Source organism: Bubalus bubalis, chromosome 9 (assembly GCF_019923935.1).
Source record: "Bubalus bubalis isolate 160015118507 breed Murrah chromosome 9, NDDB_SH_1, whole genome shotgun sequence".
In the NCBI taxonomy this organism is placed as follows: Eukaryota; Metazoa; Chordata; class Mammalia; order Artiodactyla; family Bovidae; genus Bubalus; species Bubalus bubalis.
Window position 1 is genome coordinate 204,722 of NC_059165.1, and position 14,757 is coordinate 219,478.

General features: G+C 38.3%; 1 protein-coding gene across 1 annotated transcript in view; it reads right to left on the reverse strand.

Annotated features, from left to right (window-relative positions):
- Window positions 1-14,757, reverse strand: part of CAMK4 (calcium/calmodulin dependent protein kinase IV) — a 259,853-nt gene that overhangs the window by 131,234 nt on the left and 113,862 nt on the right. The window lies entirely within an intron of this gene.

A 14,757-nucleotide genomic window follows, 5' to 3' on the forward strand; every position in this document is an offset into this window, starting at 1 on the left:
CATTATTGAGTGACTGAACAACATAAAATATATGGTCATTTAAAATATTTTTGTTATAATTACTGTTTATTTTCTGCAATAATATTTTATTAGCCAAAATACCCAACTGTCGGAATGTTACAATTTACTTTATGTTTATTATCATATCAACTCTGCTCTGTGCCTATCAACTGATGGAATATGGATTTCTTCATGAGAGCAGATGCTTTAGTCTGATTTCTGATGGATTAATTAGAGCCTTTGTCTTTTACCCAGACATATGAGTTCTTAATGGGTTGGCAATGATAATCAGGGTGTTTTATAGGGGAAATAAGTCCCTTATTTCCAATATAAACTAAATCCTTCCTAAAATATTAAGCTATGAGAAAGGAACATAATATTGCCAAAAAATGAAATTTGGGTAAACTTTCCTGAAAATCTCCTTAACAGATCCCAGGAAAGAGGATTATTGTTATCAAATAATTAACTTGTTGAAGAAATAGGAATATTTTCTTGGACTTAAAAACATTTATATATGAATCTGATCACTTATAAAATGGATGGGTTTTATGTTCATTAGCTTCTTGATTGTGAAAAAAATTTTATTCAACTTCAGATAGATTATTGAATGGATATTTTGAAATTCACCTTAGAGGTCCCATTTTACAGATAGCATTCTGGGTGAAATTGTATCCCTCCCCAAAATATGTTGAAGTCCTAACCCCTAGTCCTTAAAAGTGAGACTTTGGGAATTAGTTGTTGTAAATATAAGTAGTTAGTTTAAGATGAGCTCATATTGGAGTAGGGTGGGCCCCTACTCCAACAGAACTGATGTCTTTATAAGAAGGAAATATAAACACAGACATGCAGAGAGGAAAGACGGTGTAAAGACATGCAAGAAGACTGCCACGCGATGAAAACAGAGATGAGACGGGTGCAGTGACAGTCACGGAGCACCCAGCGCTGCCAACCGTCCCCAGAAGCCAAGAGCGAGGCTGGAGCCAAGTCCCGCTCCGTGCCGCAGAGGGGCCAGCCCTGCTATCCCTCTGATTCAGAATTCTAGAACTCAGAGCGGGAAAAAATTTTAATTGTTCTAAGCCATCCAATTTATGGTAGTTTATTATATCAAACCTAAGAAATTCTCACAGATAGTTGAGAAGTGATTGATAGATAGACAGATAGATGTAGATAATCTTTCAAATCTCTTAAAATGAGGACCCAAGGAATTATCCAGTGAAGTAATATAGCAGCCCCAAAGCTGTCAGTTGACCCACATAACTGTCGTTTTTAGGTCAAGAATAGTTTAACAGGTGCAATTTTATGTGGCTCACTCAAATAGATTTCATAAATGAGTCAAGTTTTCTGAAACCCCCTTTCCCCCTCAAGAGTAGATTTAAACTGAATTTGCTAGAATACTTCATTTCCCCTGCATCACTTTTCCTCTATAAATAGATTCTTAGGCTTTGCTCATTTCATTTGGAGAAAGAAGTTCTGTCTTCATGACCTATATAGAATTAAACACTGGAGGCAACTGCTCTTTGAGGTTTTGCCTGCTATTCCTCTCGTTTACACATCTCTGGGCAAGGCTGATTCCAGGAGACAATGCTGGGAACTCCATCTAACTCATGGTCAAAGCTCGGGGTTTCTCCAGGGATTTCTCGCATTCCGTTTGGCACAACAGTAACCGTGTCTGACAACATCTGCCTCACAGCGTCGCTCTGCAGGGCCATCTGACACTCGGTTCTCATCCACATTTTCTTCCTGCCTGTCTTCTGAGGAAGATGCTTCCACGACAGAGGTGGAGAGAAGTAGACAGGCAGGGCAAATCAGAGCTTTACTTTCCCAGTGAACGAGAGTCATGAACCTACCAAATGTCTTCACTTAGCTCTTATTCCAATTCATCCAAAGATCTTTGACAGCAAATACTGTCTAAATCAACCATTTGTCCTTGGCAATTCTGAGCATTCACAAGTCATTTCTGAATACTTATTTTCCTCGATGTTTATATAGCTAGTGCCTTTTAAAGTTTCCTCAACTATGAAAATAAAACAACCACACACAAATTTTACTGCCAATTTTTTTAACCATCAAGAAAAGATACAACCAAGTCCAAAAACATCTCTTGTGTGACCACTGCTAAAGCATGCTAAATAATTTTCATAAAAGTAGATATTCAACATGAGTTTGAGCAAGCCCCACGAGTTGGTGATGGACAGGGAGGCCTGGCGTGCTGCAGTCCACGGGGTTGCAAGCAGTCGGATACGACTGAGCAACTGAACTGAACTGAACTGAGATTTTTAATAGGAAATTCTCTTTCATAAAATTTTAATAATCTAGCTCAAATACATTTTATGACCATAAGAAATTGATTTAAGAGAAAATTTCAAATCTTACTGAGGAAAAGATCCCTCTGCATTCTGGAATCATTGCCTACACCAAATGGAAAATTCAGAAGAGCTTATTAGGAGTAAATGCCATTTATACTACTTTGCTCAGTTACACTGCTCTTGTTAGTTGAATGGCCTTAAAGTCTAACAGATTGTTTCGAAATGTCATTCTGCTTCTATTTGACTGAATACCTTGTTCCATTATTCTCTTATTCATTACATGAGAGTCTAAAATTTCCCTGTGCCAGACAATACATCAACAGCTGGTGATATTAAGTTGCCTTTACGAAAAAAAAACCCTTGGCCTCAAAGAGGTATTATTTGATTTCAAAAGTTATGTTATGTCTCTTCTCAGCATATGTTACAGCTGGGTTTTCAGAAGTATATATATTTCACATATTTGTTCACATAAAATTTGAAAAAGGAAGAGTTCACTATAAAAGAATATACTGTCTTTTGTGGTTTTAGAAGGGGAAATTACCTGAGGACAGAAAGTATCAGTAGGGTATTACAATGACAAACCCTCTCTGAGGCACCAGGAGTATAAAATGCCGGTATTACGGACTGGTATTTGAATTTTGACCTCTCACCTTAGCACTTCGTATTTACTGGGGATGAGCCTAAGCAACCTTTGCCCCCTCAGCTCATCTACAGTAAGGGGAAAAAAACAAAAAGCAGTATGATAACAAAATCCTTCCTTCTTGTTTAAATATAACCTTTTTAGATGAGCAGATTAAGTCCCAGATACATTAGCATTTGTCTGGTTATAGTTTACTGAAGCAAAAGCACCATCGGAAAATCAAGTTAGAAGCTGACGAATTCTTTAACAAATGCATCTATTTGTATTTCATTTAGGTGTTTTTAAATAGCAAGCTTTTCTAGTATATTAAGTGATTGGAAATTAAATATATATGTGTGTGTGTGTATATACACACACACATATACATATATATCTGAAAACATGGCAGGTATACAAAGCAAAGTTCACCTGGAAACTCTAAATCTTTTTCCATTCCCTACTCCTCTCCCCAACAGCCATATCTAATTTAGGATCCAGATGCTTTCAAAGAATCATAGTTTCCATCAGAAAACAACTCATCCAGCTGTCCTTTCACACACATGACCCACGTGAGTGAGCTGCACACCGCAGTCCTCTGGACCTTTGTGCTTTGGATCAGGGCTCCTGGCTTCTCCAGGACACGTATCCCTTAGAGACGCTGTTATATAATGAAATAAACTTACTGTTTTCTTTAACACTTTGAGAGCATAAGGCTTCTGGGTCCCCTTCTGTTTGCATCTGTACACAATGGATGTAGCACCCCTTGAGGGGGAAAAAAGACAAAAAGAAAGTGTTATGCTCTCGGTCAGAGATTAGGGGAAGCTGGAAAACAAGTGTCTCTTACAGTCACCCTCATAGCTGACAAGTGGTTTTCGTTCTACTACAGGACCTGACAAGCTTGAGAGGACTTTTTTCTATATAATTAAGAATACCATGCTGAATCTTCCTGTTTGCCCTTTTACGTCTTGTCCATCTCTGTACAAGTGACCTGTTGCATTCGGTCACGGCTCATCGGGTAAACACAGATTTTATAGGACCTCTACCCAATCTCACAGCCTGTGGCCCTTCCTGAAGGCAGGCACCTGGATCAGGCACCTGATCACAAAGCTCATGGCTTCAGGGGGAGGCTGAAGTCCAGCACTAGGCCGCAAAGGTCAGCAAAGTCTCCACCACTTGGCAAGGGTGCTGGGGGCCTTTAAGAATTCACGCTACATCACTGGTGCCCCGCTGCTCTCCCCAAACCAGTATTAGCCCTATGGAGATACTGGTTCCTTTGTTTTGGTGAATACTGTTACCCCTCACACATGCACTAACAAAAATGATGATGTGAAATGTCCAGGAGAAAATACTATTGAAATGGTTAAAGATATACAGAGAAAAAGCAGATTTATCCCTCTATAAAAAATTTGAAGATGTACAGAAAATGTTTGCCTGTAAAGGAGAATGGTAAGAAGAGACTCCATAACTATCTATCTCTATACATGTGTGACGTTACTAAAAAGAGAACATTAAAAAGCAGGACGTTGTGGTCCTGATGTACCCTCTCCAGTCATGAGAGCAAGAGAACGAGACAGAAACAGAAAGACATCACACAGGCTCAAGTACAACCTGAGAGAGAGCTTCAGATAAATCTCGAAATAAGATCAGTTGAAGCAAACTTGTCAGACTTTGAAGATTAGGCCAAAGGACTAAGGAAGGTAGTCCCAAGGAAGGTATCTTATGATACATTCACTCTAGTGGTTCTGAAATTCTAAGAACAAAAGAAATTTACAAATCAAACGTATTCCTAGACACCTTTGCACATTAAATTTTTAACAGAGCCTCCAAGAGTCAGGAATTGGTGATATAAATGTTAATAGGTAAGAACAATTCCAACACATTTAAAAAATTGGGGGGAAGACATAACACATACACAAAGAAACAGAGTTGCAATGGAATAAATGAAGGTAAATATAAAATTCTACTTTAATTGCTCTAAATGATATCTATGTGAAGCAAAAATACTAACAACTCACTGTGTTTATGGCATATGTAGAAGAGGTATGGCAACAGAGCACAAGGAGCAGGGAGGAAACTGAGGAAGTGCCGCTAAATCCTCATACCACAAGTTCAGTGGTGTGACTGTTTTATAGTAGACTCTGATTAATTAAAGACGTACATTATACAACCCAGGGCAATGAATAAAATTTTAATTAAAAATTTTAAAAAACAAAATAAAATTTTTAAAATAAAAAAGTCAATAGGGAAGCTAAAACGGAATCAGAAATGAAGTACTTGGGGGACAAAACAAAAGAAGAGATTAAAACCAAAACAACTAACAATATGGTATATTTTAGTCCAATCATATAAATATTATATCAAATATGAACTTTATAAGCATACCAATTAAAAAATAAAGATCATCAGTCACATGCTAAAACAGACTTCACTTAATCTTCAGCCTCCATTTGTAGCCATGATCCAAAGAGATAATTCCATATTGCTTTAGGGAAATTTGTTTATGCTGAAAACCTACCACTCTAGGGTACATTCCACATTTTTGGACACGTATAAACTCCTTCAGTCAGTGATTTGCTTCTAATGAACAATTTATTACTTCAGGTTCAAATAAAAAAGACCATCATATTACATTAAAAAATCAAGACAAAACTCTACATTGTGTACAGTAAACTCATTTGAAATATAAAGTGTAAAAAAGTTAAAAATAAGATGATAGAAAAGAGATACTATGCAAACACTAAACAAAAGAAAGCAGGAGTAGCTCCATTAATATCACGTCAACCAGACTTCAGAATAAAGACAAAGATGAACATGACTTAATTATAATATTAAGAGGGCAATTCCCCCAAATGACATTACAAACATGAGTGTATGCACCTAACAACAGTGCTTCAGAATACATGAAGCAAAAACTGATAGGACTGAAAGGAGAAATAGACAACAGCCTGAATACAGCTGGAGACATCACCACACTCTCTCAGCAGCGAGCAGAGAAAGCAGAAAAGTTATCACCAAAGATACGGAGGACATGAGCAACATTATCAACTAAGCTGAGCTAAGTGGCTTCGAGAGAAAACTATGCAAAACTGCAGAATGTACCTTCTTTTTGAAGTTAAAACACTCAGAGCCTTTATTTCCTGACTTAGTATAAAGAGAGTGGTATTGAAGGAAGAATAAACTCGTAGATAAATGGAATGGAAAAAAGAATCCAGAAACAGTTATACATATGCATGACTAACTGCTTTCTGACAAAGGTAAACAGGCAGTTCAGTGGAGAAAGTCACAGTCCCTCCAACCATAAACAGTGCTGGAACAACTGGATACATATATGTAAAAAACAAAGGCAAAAACAAAAAGCCTTTATCCAAGTGCCACTCTACCAAAACATTACTCAAAATGGATCATAAGTACAAGTGTAAAACCTATAATTCTAAAAAAAAAGAGAAAGATTTCTGACCTTTAGTTAGGAAATGATTTCTTACATACACAACCAAAAGTGTGTGTTAAGTCACTTCAGTTATGTACGACTCTTTGCAACCCCATGGACTGTAACCCACCAGGCTCCTCTGCTCATGGGATTCTCCAAGCAGGAATACTGGAGTGGGTTGCCATTCTCTTCTCAAGGATATCTTCCCGACCCAGGGATTGAACCCATGTCTCATGTCTCCTGCATATGCAGGTAGGTTCTTTATCACTAGCACCACCTGGGAAACTCACAACCAAAAGCACAGGAATTCAAAGAACAAATAAATTGTACTTCATTTACCTTAAGAACCTTAAGAAAGGTTGCCTTCTGAAAGCCACTGACAGTGGGAAAATTTTTATAATCATATATCTGATAACGGACTTGTCTCTAGAATTAGAAACTAAGTTCAATAATAAGAAAATAATGTATTTTTAAGGTAGGCCAGAGACTGGAACATATACTTCACCAAAGAAAATATATGAATGGCAAAAAGCACAAAGAAAGATGCTCAACACCATTAGACATCAGGGAAACGCAAATTAAAACCACAATGAGATACAACTTCACTCTTCCTGGAACACCTAAGAAAAGACAGAGTATCATGGCTGGCAAGGATGCAGAACAACTGGACTCCTACGCTGCTGAAGAAATGAGAAATGATACAGCCACTTTGGAAAACAGCTTGGCAGTTTCTTATAAAATTAATATCATATGATTGAAAGCTATGTTCATTCACAAACTTGAACATGAATCTTTATAGCAGCTTATTATTAATCAGGAAACACTGCAAACAACTCCCATATCCCTCAGCTGACAAATCAGTAGAATACTATCCATAAATAAAAAGAAATGAACTGGAATCAGACAACAACATGGATGATTATCTAATATAACATCCTAAGTGAAAGAAGCCAGGGTCAAAAGGATATAAACTGCATGACTCCACTTAATATAAAGGGAAGTGATTTGCAAACACTGAAGAAAATGAAAAATCTAATTTAAATTTTATATAATTGCAAAATATTCAAAAATTTATGCAAAATAAACTATATTAAATAGCATCCATTCCTTAATTTACTTATCACATTAATTTATCACTAATTCCAATATATAAATTATTATCATAACAAAACCTTTCAAAGAAATTTTAACAAAATGTATTCTTGTCTAATCAACCTCAAGATACAAGTATACTAGAAATAACTTAAAATTTAAAAAAAAATTGTATATGAGAATCCAGTAAGAATGTCCAACTTATTTTGCTAAGTAAGTTGCTAACATTAACAGGATTAATTTTTTCCTAGCTGTACTGAGATGAAATTGATTTATCAGTTCAGTACAGTTCAGTTCAGCCACTCAGTCGTGTCTGAATCTTTGGGACCCCATGAATCGCAGCACGCCAGGCCTCCCTGTCCATCACCAACTCCCGGAGTTCACTCAGACTCACGTCCATCGAGTCAGTGATGCCATCCAGACATCTCATCCTCTGTCGTCCCCTTCTCCTCTTGCCCCCAATCCCTCCCAGCATCACAGTCTTTTCCAATAAGTCAACTCTTCGCATGAGGTGGCCAAAGTACTGGACTTTCAGCGTCAGCATCATTCCCTCCAAAGAACACCCAGGGCTGATCTCCTTCAGAATGGACTGGTTGGATCTCCTTGCAATCCAAGGGACTCTCAAGAGTTTCCTCCAACACCACAGTTCAAAAGCATCAATTCTTTGGCGCTCAGCCTTCTTCACAGTCCAACTCTCACATCCATACATGACCACTGGAAAAACCAGAGCCTTGACTAGACGGACCTTTGTTGGCAAAGTAATGTCTCTGCTTTTGAATATGCTATCTATGTTGGTCATAACTTTCCTTCCAAGGAGTAAGCGTCTTTTAATTTCATGGCTACAATCACCATCTGCAGTGATTTTGGAGCACAAAAAAATAAAGTCTGACACTGTTTCCACTGTTTCCCCATCTATTTGCCATGAAGTGATGGGACCGGATGCCATGATCTTCGTTTTCTGAATGTTGAGCTTTAAGCCAGCTTTGTCACTCTCCTCTTTCACTTTCATCAAGAGGCTCTTTAGTTCCTCTTCACCTTCTGCCATAAGGGTGGTGTCATCTGCATATCTGAGGTTATTGATATTTCTCCTGGCAATCCTGATTCCAGCTTGTGCTTCTTCCAGCCCAGCGTTTCTCATGGTGTATTCTGCATAGAAGTTAAATAAACAGGGTGACAATATACAGCCTTGATGTACTCCTTTTCCTATTTGGAACCAGTCTCTTGTTCCATGTCCAGTTCTAACTGTTGCTTCCTGACCTGCATATAGGTTTCTCAAGAGGCAGGTCAGGTGGTCTCATATTCCCATCTCTTTCAGAATTTTCCAGTTTATTGTGATCCACACAGTCAAAGGCTTTGGCATAGTCAATAAAGCAGAAATAGATTTTTTTTTCATTCATATGATTTATCATTGACAGTTTTTTCATTAAAATCACACAGTAATATCACAGAAAGAAAATTGGGGATTAAAAATGTACAGTTACACCATCTATATGATATAAGAAAGGAGATGAGGTGCAGAAAGAGTTCTTTGGCTTAAAATAACAAACAGCTTAATTAGTCTTTCACTTTGCAAAGGAGAATCCTCTGGGGCTAATCTTGAAAGATGATGTGGAGACCAGGACAGCTCAACTGTTCTATGCAACAGTTAGAATTGTGAACTGGTAATTTTGGATAATGTTGCACTTTTTGATTCCCTTCTCTTTACTTTTTGTGAATCTACTGTAGGTTTTTATACTTTTGTTGCCACATGGCTCACATAAGACATCTTACAGAGACAACAGTATATACCACACTGATAACAAATTAATTTCCATGACATACAAAAGCTTTTATCCCTTTCTACATTTTTTGTTTTTGATGTCAGAATTTACCTCTCCTTATATTGTATATCCACTAACAAAATATTTTTCTCTATAGCTGTTTTAATACTTCCTTTAGACTAGAGCTAACTGGTTAGCACACTACCATACTACAGTTTAGAGTATGCTGAATTGGATTCAATATTTACATTTACAAGTCTGTTATATATTTTCACTTCTTTCATATGAACATTAGCATCCTTCATTTAGTTTGAAGAACTCCCCTCAGCAATTTTGTAAGCCAAGCCTAATGTTGGTGAATTCCTGCAATTGGGAAAGTCTTTATATCATCTTCATTTATGAAAAACAACCTTCCTGAGAAAATGTATTCTTGGTTGGTAGGCTTTTTTTTCATAAGTTTGAATATATCATCCCTTTCTCTCTTGGCCTGTCGGGTTTCTTCTAAAAAGTTCACTGACATTTTTAAGGGGATTTCTTTTTTGTGAGCATTTACTTTTCTCTTGCTGCTTATAAAATTCTCTCTTTTTCTTGATTACAAGCAATGTGTCTTGGGGATGATCATTTTGAATGAACTCTGAGGAGTGACCTATTAGCTACATGAACTTGGATGTCTAAATCTCATCAGATTTGGGACTTATCTGGTATTGCTTCTTTAAGTACAGTCTCTGTCCCTTTCTCCCTCTCTTCTCCTTCCAGGACTCCAATAATGTATGGGTTGTTTCTGTAAATGTTACCCCATTGTTCACACAGGTTCTTTCACACCTGTTCAATGATTTTCTTCTTTGTCCCCTGGCTAGATAACCTCAATAGTCCTGCTTTTTTTTTTTTTTTTAAACTTTACATAATTGTATTAGTTTTGCCAAATATCAAAATGAATCCGCCACAGGTATACATGTGTTCCCCATCCTGAACCCTCCTCCCTCCTCCCTCCCCATACCATCCCTCTGGGTCATCCCAGTGCACCAGCCCCAAGCATCCAGTATCATGCATCGAACCTGGACTGGAAACTCGTTTCATACATGATATTTTACATGTTTCAATGCCATTCTCCCAAATCTTCCCACCCTCTCCCTCTCCCACAGAGTCCATAAGACTGTTCTATACATCAGTGTCTCTTTTGCTGTCTCGTACACAGGGTTATTGTTACCATCTTTCTAAATTCCATATATATGCGTTAGTATACTGTATTGGTGTTTTTCTTTCTGGCTTACTTCATTCTGTATAATAGGGATTCTGGAACTCTCTTGCTTTTTCCATGATCCAGCGGATGTTGGCAATTTGATCTCTGGTTCCTCTGCCTTTTCTAAAACCAGCTTGAACATCTGGAAGTTCACAGTTCATGTATTGCTGAAGCCTGGCTTGGAGAATTTTGAGCATTACTTTACTAGAATGTGAGATGAGTGCAATTGTGCGGTAGTTTGAGCATTCTTTGGCATTGCCTTCCTTTGGGATTGGAATGAAAACTGATCTTTTCCAGTCCTGTGGCCACTGCTGAGTTTTCCAAATTTGCTGGCATATTGAGTGCAGCACTTTCACAGCATCATCTTTCAGGATTTGGAATAGTTCAACTGGAATTCCATCACCTCCACTAGCTTTGTTCGTAGTGATGCTTTCTAAGGCCCACTTGACTTCACATTGCAGGATGTCTGGCTCTAGGTGAGTGATCACACCATCGTGATTATCTTGGTTGTGAAGATCTTTTTTGTACAGTTCTTCTATGTATTGCCACCTCTTCTTAATATCTTCTGCTTCTGTTAAGTCCATACCATTTCTGTTCTTCATAGAGCCCATCTTTGAATGAAATGTTCCCTTGGTATCTCTAATTTTCTTGAAGAGATCTCTAGTCTTCCCCATTCTGTTGTTTTCCTCTATTTCTTTGCATTGATTGCTGAGGAAGGCTTTCTTATCTTTCCTTGCTATTCTTTGGAACTCTGCATTCAGATGCTTATATCTTTCCTTAAAATTGATATATAACATTATGCAAATTAAAGGTGTATAACATAATGATTTGGTATAAATATATATTGCAAAATTTTTGCCACAATTAGTTAATATACCCATCCCCCTACATAGTTATAATTTTAGAAATAACTTTTTAAAGGATGGAAAGATTAAAAGAATAGAACAACCTAAATAAATGCAAATGAAAATAATACTTCAGTAGTTTACTTTGTATTCTTTGCTGAAATTGAACAAGTAATTTAAATCATTTAATGTCTATAAATGTAATTTTAGAAAGAAACCACACTTTAAGTATGTTCATATAAAAATAAAAATATTATGTATCTTAATGGTAAATTTTTAATGCATAATGAAACTTTTGTTAAAGTGTTATATCCAAATTTCAAGATAAATTGCATAAAGAGAGAATTACCATAATATTTTTTGAGATACAAAGGAAGCAAAGAGATTACAACAGAGGATTTTATATTCATGGAGTTATTCAACTGGAAAAAAACTTTCACTACTCATTTCTATTCATGTATAACACATTCTTTACCAAAAAGGCCAGAGACTACAGAAATTATTTCAATTAGAACTTATTTTATGTGAAGATTTTGGTGAAAAAAGCCAATACTTTTTTGGAGTCTGGGCCTGACTTCTATTTTCAAATTAGTTTCCTTTCAAAATAATTTAGGAACAAAACCACATTTTAGGTCCAGCCTTGTCTGATATGGTAGATAATTTTTTAAAAAGTTAAAAATGTCGACTACTATGTTTCACTCCAGAGAAAGTAGACAAACCTGTCAGGCATTTGCAAAACCATTTACAGTGTGTGTATATGATGACCGTGATACTAGGTATATGTTACTATGCTGCTGCTGAGTCGCTCCAGTCGTGTCCGACTCTGTGTGACCCCATGGCGGCAGCCCACCAGGCTCCCCCGTCCCTGGGATTCTCCAGGCAAGAACACTGGAGTGGGGTGCCATTTCCTTCTCCAATGCATGAAAGTGAAAAGTCAAAGTGAAGTCGCTCAGTCATGCCCGACTCTTAGCGACCTCGTGGACTGCAGCCTACCAGGCTCCTCCATCCATGGGGTTTTCCAGGCAAGAGTACTGGAGTGGGGTGCCATTGCCTTCTCCTATAAGCTATTATATATACATACAATATATAGCATATATGTAGTGCATATAGTAGGGCTTTCCAGGTGTCTCCGTGGGTAAAGAATCCGCCTGCAATGCAGGACATGCAGGAGACGCAGGTTTGATCCCTGGGTTGGGAAGATCCCCTGGAGAAGGGCATGGCAACCCACTCCAGTATTCTTTCCTGGAGAATCCCATGGACAGAGGAGCCTGAAGGGCTACAGCCCATAGGATTGCAAAGACTTCAGACACAACTGAAGTGACTGAGAACGCATGCACGCAATGTATACGGTGTATAGAATACTGGAGTGGGTAGCCTTTCCCTTCTTCAGGGGAAGTTGCTGACCCAGGGATCGAACCAGGTTCTCCCACATTGCAGCGGAGCCACCAATCTGCCTGCAGTGCAAGAGACCTGGGTTTGATCCCTGAGTTGGGAAGATCCCCTGGAGAAGGGAAAGGTTACCTACTCCAGTGTTATGGCCTGCAGAATTCCATGGACTGTATAGACCATGGGGGCACAAATAGAGTCAGACACAACTGAGCAATCACACCATATATATATGTATATATATATTTATAGATAATGTATAAATATTTATACATTTATACAAAAGTGTATAAATGTATTATATATATATATATATATATATATATAATGCATACACACACACCATTGCCCTGTAAAGCTGTTGAAGCACTTGATGTTGGTACCTGGCACTATGTGCCAAAACTTATGGATATGGAGGTGAAAACACCAGATATAATATTTATTTCCCTAAAGACATTTTAAGCAGAGTCCCTTTTCTATCTTTTCTTCTTTTAAAGAAACAAGATTGGCTAAAGACTGGTCTTATTTCCCTTCAAAAGATCTCTAAGTGCACTAACCTAACTGTCCACCCACGAGCAGACTCAGATATCCAAATGCTCTCAGAAGGCCAGGCAGAGGTCAAACCTACCTCAGATCAGAAGCAGGAAATCTGATGTCTGGATTCACTTCAGTGTTTTAGGAATTGTGATGACTGTCAATGGTAAGAAGATGTATAATCACTGGCATTCTCCCATTAAGGGAGGTTACAAATTAGAGACTGGCTTTCTGGGGAAGGACCTAGGGGACATTTGTTACTGGGTTGAAGCGATAGAGCTTGGCTTCCCTTAGCATCAAACCTTAAATCTGCTGGAAATGCAAGGGAACTTCAGGTATGGAATCTCTTAAAACATAGAAGTCTGGAAGGGCTGTTTGCTACTTCGTTGTTTGGCCCAGCTGTGTCCCTGTAATGACATACTTCAGTTCACTTCAGTTCAGTTGCACAGTCATGTCCGACTCTTTGTGACCCAATGAATTGCAGCACGCCAGGCCTCCCTGTCCATCACCAACTCCCAGAGTCCACCCAAACCCATGTCCATCAAGTTGGTGCTGCCATCCAACCATCTCATCCTCTGTCATCCCCTTCTCCTCCTGCCTTCAATCTTTCCCAGCATCAGGGTCTTTTCAAATGAGTCAGCTCTCCGCATCAGTGGCCAAAGTATTGGAGTTTCAGCTTCAACATCAGTCCTTCCAATGAACACCCAGGACTGACCTCCTTTAGGATGGACTGGTTGGATCTCCTTGCAGTCCAAGGGACTCTTATAGAACAGTCTTATGGACTCTGTTGGAGAGGGAGAGGTTGGGAAGATTTGGGAGAATGGCATTGAAACATGTGTAATATCATGTATGAAACGAGTTGCCAGTCCAGGTTCGATGCACGATACTGGATGCTTGGGGCTGGTGCACTGGGACGACCCAGAGGGATGGTGTGGGGAGGGAGGAGGGAGGAGGGCTAACCCTAACCCTGAACGGATGGGGAGCGTATGTATACCTTTGGCGGATTCGTTTTGATGTTTGGCAAAACTAATACAGTGTTTCAGGTTTAAAAATTAAATTAAATTAAATTAAAAAAAATAAAAAATAAAATACTAATTCTGTTTCTGCTCCTCACAAAAAAAAAAAAAAAAAGAGTCTTCTCCAACACCACAGTTCAAAAACATCAATTCTTTGGCGCTCAGCTTTCTTCACAGTCCAACTCTCACATCCATACATGACCACAGGAAAAACCATAGCCTTGACTAGACGGACCTTTGTTGGCAAAGTAATGTCTCTGCTTTTGAATATGCTATCTAGGTTGGTCATAACTTTTCTTCCAGGGAGTAAGCGTCTTTTAATTTCATGGCTCAATCACCACCCAAAGTAATTTTGGAGCCCAGAAAAATAAAGTCAGCCACTGTTTCCACTGTTTCCCCATCTATTTCCCATGAAGTGATGGGACCAGATGCCATGATCTTACTTATCTGAATGTTGAGTTTTAAGCCAACTTTTTCACTCTCCTCTTTCACTTTCATCAGGAGGCTTTTTAGTTCTTCTTCACTTTCTGCC